This window comes from Odontesthes bonariensis, chromosome 14 (genome assembly GCF_027942865.1).
Source record: "Odontesthes bonariensis isolate fOdoBon6 chromosome 14, fOdoBon6.hap1, whole genome shotgun sequence".
Taxonomy (NCBI): Eukaryota; Metazoa; Chordata; class Actinopteri; order Atheriniformes; family Atherinopsidae; genus Odontesthes; species Odontesthes bonariensis.
In genome coordinates this window covers 29,014,705-29,020,876 of record NC_134519.1, presented here as the reverse complement: position 1 = coordinate 29,020,876, position 6,172 = coordinate 29,014,705, and positions in this window count along the sequence as shown.

The following is a 6,172-nucleotide window of genomic DNA, read 5'->3' as shown; positions in this document are numbered from 1 at the left end:
TGCGGGATTTCAGCTACTCAACATCTTGTGGCCTGAGGGCAACACATGTTTTCACTGGATGACATAGTGATTGTTATAATGTATGCAAAATTAATTTGGCATAATCTTGCTATAAAGAAACAAAACCTTTCCTGTAAACAAAGGAGCCCATGTTGCTCCAAAACCTGCATATATTGTCCATGAGAAGTGGTGCCCCAAGAGATTATCAAGTTACTGATACCAAACTGATACCATATACAATAATACACTCCAATACATCATCATGGTATTTGAACAAATTGGGTACTCCCTGAAATAATTGCCCAGAAGAAGCAACCCCCCCCTCCAAAAAAAAAATCTTTATCAAATTTTGTTTAATCTACCTGCACCATAGTTTAACTCTCTTTGTCAGTCCATCTTGGATATAGTGTTCCATGTTTTTTTCTGGAATTTGCACAACTTTCTATAAAATAAGTACAGTAACACTGTTCTGAGACATTCTACAATCAGCAGAGTAGTTGGCAATGGGTGAGGGTGTCAGGATTGGGTATGAAAGGAAAATCCACTAAAGGAATAGCCTTTCCAAGCATGGATGGATCATCACTCACTAAAATGTACCAAATTTGGTCGAGGAATCATCAACAAATTTCATAAAAACAATCAGTTTCTTTCAGTGCCTTCAGAGCATACTATGGTAAGTCTGCAGATATCTCAGTACATAAAGACAAAGGACGGACACCCAAGTTGCATAACCTTTGAGCCTCAGGTAGCACTGCATAAGAGACCATCATGATGAGCATAGTCACGTGGACGTAGAGGTATCTTGAAACTCTACACAATTTACTGCTACATCCAGGAATTGTATTACACAAGAAAGAAGCTATATATGAACTCGGCACAGTAATGCCACCAAGTTCTCTGCTCATTTCAGATGGACAGACAGACAGTAGACACATGAGTCCACTTTTCAGCTGCTTTTGGGAAACTCTAATGTCTTGTTCTACGTGCCAAATATCAGAGAGACCATAGACTATAGACATATGATACCATCAAGGTAATTCTAGCAGCAGATTCTTAGTTATTTCAGCAAGACACTGCCCGGCTTCATTCTGCACAAATTCTAAAAGCATGGCTTCAAATATAGAGTGCGTGTGCTTGACTGGTCTTGTCTGCAGTCCAGATTAGTGTCTTACTGAAAACATATGGAGAGAAACATTACGAAGAGGAAAATCAGACAACACCAATATATATATGAATATTGTACTCAGCAAAAATAGGCACTTTCTGATTCCAGAGCTCTTTTACTTGAAAATGAACATTGTTGTTGAACTCTTTGTTGTCGTCTGTGATGATGAGAGAGGTATTGTGTAAGGGTGCATGAGGCTTTAGAAGCAATGCTGTGATCTTCTCACATTCTTGTTAGCTGCAGAGCTGCTGTGTCCCCTCTGAACAGACTGAGATGACAGCAGAATAAGCCGCAGACTTTGAGCAAACTCTGCACCCTAATCATACCTGAATTCAGACAGCAGATGTGTTTGCTCTTCATGCTCGCAGCAGGAGTGTTGTGGGGAAGACAGCAAACACAGTTGCTCAACAACCCTTCACTAAATGTCTGCTGTGTGGAGTTTTGATGGAATTGGTCCCAACTCTTAACAAATGAGAAATTTAAGATTTTGTTGGCTTTCAAATCGGCTCCCAACGTTTCTGGAAATGATATTTGTATCTTTGAGACTTGGGATACAAACATAATTGCCATGATAGGTGGTGTCTCATAACACTTGCATTCTGCCTGGTATGATTACACTGTAAGATAGTTTCTTGGTAAAGATGTTTTTATGACAATAAAAAAAGCAAAACAAAGCCAAATCATTGTGTTTGTCGAACAAACTTTTCAAAATGCACGTTGGTCCGACTAAAATCGCCAAATCAACTTCTCAAAACTGGGTTAACACCCAGATAATGCAGTTGGGTTTGAATCACTCTTGCAAGTCAATGCTCGACCAGACTCAAAAAGTGCTTTCTACATGCTCCAAAGTTCTAAAACTTGATTTACAAAAAAAAAACAAAAAAAAACAAAACAGTAAAGTGGAAGTTTAAATGGTTACAGCTGAATTCACATTTTTTTCTGTTACAGCTAAGTGAGTCAGAAATTTTCGTTTAAAATTGGCCCATTAAGACTATGAGCCCATTTGCGGTTACTTAAAGCATTTCCAGACTGTCACTCTGCTCTCATAAATTTCTTATTCTAGAACTGTAGCGTCATCATACAAAAATCGCCATTGGAGTAACTTAAAGACAACTTCTGTGCAGTGAACATAGCTACACTTACATGTATGATGATCTTCCACAGAGAAAGGTAGAAGCAGCAGAATGTCTTGAACATTTTTTTCACACAGTCCATAGCTTTTACGTGTTGGACATATACTATATTGCCAAAAGTATTCACTCACCCTTTCAAATAATTAAATTCAGGTGGTCCAATCACTTCCATGGCCACAAGCGTCTAAATTTAAGCATCTAAGCATGCGGACTGCTTCTACAAACATTTGGGAAAGAACAGGTCGCTCTCAGGGGCTCAGTGAATTCCAGCGTGGCACCGTGATAGGATGCCACCTGTGCAACAAGTCCAGTCGGGAAATTTCGTCGCCACTAAGTATTCCACAGTCAGTCAGTGGTACTGTCAGTGGTATTATAGCAAAGTGGAAGCGATTGGGAACGACAGCAACTCAGCCAAGAAGTGGTAGGCCACATGCTTCATAGAATGGGTTTCCATGGCGAGCAGCTGCATCCAAGCCATACATCACCAAGTGCAATGCAAAGTGTCAGATGCAGTGGTATAAATCACGCCGCCACTGGACTCCAGAGCAGTGGAGACGCGTTCTCTGGAGTGACAAATCACGCTTCTCCATCTGGCAATCTGATGGAAGAGTCTGGGTTTGCTGGTTGCCAGGGGAACCGTACTTTGTCTGACTGCATTGTGCCAAGTGTAAAGTTTGGTGGAGGGGCTGTTATGATGTGGGGTTGTTTTTCAGGAGCTGGCCTTGGCCCCTTAGTTCCAGTGTTAAAGCAGAGACTGTGAGCCTGGCCTTCTCGTCCAGCATCAGTGTCTGACCTCACAAATGTGTTTCTGGAAGAATGGTCAAAAATTCCCATGAACACTCCTAAACCTTGTGGAAAGCTTGCCCAGAAGAGTTAAAGCTGTTCTAGCTGCAAAGGGTGGTCCAACGTCATATTAATGCCTATGGATTATGAATTAAGCATGATGTTGCTTAAGAGTACAGCCACATAGTTGACCTAGAAATCCAACGAAATATCAGCTTCCCAATCCCACTGCAATGATTAAATGAGGGTGGTATTCACGGTAGAACCCGAATGTCTTAACTCAACTAAATTAGGCCTGTATATGGAGAAGATGTTGTCAGAGTAAATGTCTCTGTACAGTTTCCATGGGTAATTACCTTGGGTCCAGTTTGAAAAGGGGCCTATTTAGCAAGAATGGTTTAGAACAGACCATAAAGTGGAAGCCTAATTTTCCCTGTCTAATTCTTTTAGGTTGCTCTATAGCTTTCAAAGCCAAGAATCGCAGAGGACACATTTTTACACATGATAAGGTATACTGCTTTTGCATTAAATGCCAATATTTGATTGCAAGAGTTAGATCTTAATTACAGACTAATTGCTGACATTTTGATACTGTAGTTTTTTTTCCTTTTTTCTTTATGTGGCTGATATTATTGGTGTAGTGCGGAAACATATTGGATCCAGCTTCTGTATCTGCACCTGCTGCCGAATGGAAACTGTTTTCTGAAGAACTTGGTGGAGCTCTTTTGTACGCACTTGAGTTTCCTACGTACGGCATCTGCTCACTGTTTGCAAAGGACAGTATTCCTAACTTGAAACCACAGGACTTGCTGTTCTCTTCCTAAAATGAAAAAAAAAAAAACAGCAACATTTAGTTGCTTTTTCTTTCTGTCACACATGTAAAGTAGGTAACAGCACAGAGGTTATTTTGTGCAGCTGAAGATGAGATTATACTTGTTGGACTGAGGAGGCACTCAAGATTCTCAGTACATGGAGTGCTAGATGAGTCTGCAGCTTCTCTCAGCTGGTGATAGAATGCTTGGACACATTGATTGGAGATGCCTGGCACTTGGCATGTTTTCAGTGTTTCGCTGCTCGTCATTATTCCAGTCAGAACCTGCAATCCCTGAGGTATGTTTTTCAGAGCTAACAGATGGAGAAACACTATGAATACAATTCACAAATTGGAAGGGGGGGCAGAAATAGGACAAAGTAGAATATATCTAAATTGATTTCCTCTTGGAGAAAAGCAAGTTACTAAAAGGCAAGGCAAGGCAATTTTATTTATATAGCAAAATTCATACACAGGGCAATTCAAAGGCAATAAAATCATTAAAAAGAAATAAAAAATAAAATAAAGAAATTAAAAACCCATTAAAATAATCAATAATTAATTAAAAAGCAAAGAGTGCAGATAAAATACTTTCAGGTGTCATATGCACAGCTAAATAGAACTGTTTTCAGCCTGGATTTAAACATTGTCAGAGTTGAGGCCTGTCTCACATCTTCTGGAAGACTGTTCCAGATTTTAGGGGCATAAAACTGAAACACAGCCTCACCTTGTTTAGTCCTGACTCTGGGCACCAGCAGGAGACCCCTCCCTGAGGTTCTCAGAGCCCGAGTTGGTTCATATGGCTCTAACATGTCAGAGATGTACTTTAGCGCTTGACCGTGAAGAGACTTGCACACAAGCAGAGCTGTTTTAAAGTCTATTCTCTGAGCAACAGGAGTTTACCTGTACTTTCATGTTGAAATAAGCACTACGCAGTGACTTCAGCATAATTGTATGTCAGACACAGAGAACGGAGGACGCAGAAGCAGGAGATGTTGAAAAAAATGAGCTTTAATGAGGAGCAGCAGATCTTAAATCTCTTCAACAGAGAAATAGACACAGTTATCTATATATATATATACCTCTCCCAAAGTGAGAGAGGTATATGTATGAAAATTATCAAAATAATGATCACTCCACTGAAAGGAGGAGAAAACATAAAGGACTATCAAAAGATTAATCTTAACCAAAAATCCCTCCTGCTACGGAGGAAAGCCAAAAACCTCTCCTTAAAAAAAGGAGGCACTATGCTATAGAATATTACACAAACAAAAGATCACTCCACAGGGAGGAAAAACAAGGAAGCTATGAAACTTAGACTTAAACTTTAGCAAGGCTATATAATCAAAATTTAACAAGAACAAAAAAAAACTCTCTTAAAGAGGATTCAACCAAAATGGTGACTTAGATCAAGGCTTTAACTGTGGCTTGGAATGGCAAGAGTGAACGCACGTTAGACCAACAAATACGACACACTGGCACAAGACAAGGGGAGACGCAGACTCTTATACACACAGGGTTAACAGGGAACAGGTGGAATCATTCATGCGGCAATCAGACTGGGACACGAGAGGAAGGGCAAGTGACCTGAAACGAGAGGGGAGTTAATCTTTCAAAATAAACAGGAAGTGACAAAACATGACATGGAGACCAGACAAAGAAAAAAAACCTTGACCTCACCGCGGTGAGACATTGTATAGTCTTGAACAACCTCATGGTTGAGCGTATTGTACAAAGCACATTGAGTTGCCTGTAGTATGAAATGCGCTATAGAAATAAAGATGCCTTGCCTTGCCTTGCTTTGTGGCTGGAAAAATCTGGAGAGCTTCTGTGTGTAGGTTAAAAGTACTGGAGGACTGTTTGAAATGCGCCTCTAAACAAAGTGAGAAATAGTTTAAAAGCTGTTACAGACGTGGACAGATTTGTGTTTGGGATCATTGTCCTGTTGTATGACCCAGTTTAGCCAGTTTAGCTGCCAAACAACTGGCTTCACATTTTACTGTAGAACACTTTGATCAATAGAGTAGTTCATGGTCTCGCCAGAAGTCTTGTGGTTCGTTCAGATGTAACGCTGCAAACATGAGCTGTGCTGCCATGTTCTTTTTAGAGAGAAAAAAATTTTTTTGGCAGCACCTTGCTATTACTTATCCTCTTAATTCGTCTGGATGCAGTAAGGGTGGACTGCTTCTCCAGTTTCCTCTTATTGTTTGTTAAAAAAAAAAAAAGATTGACACAGTCTAACTTGTCATGTTTTGTATTTTTTTTAGTAAAGTTGTATTT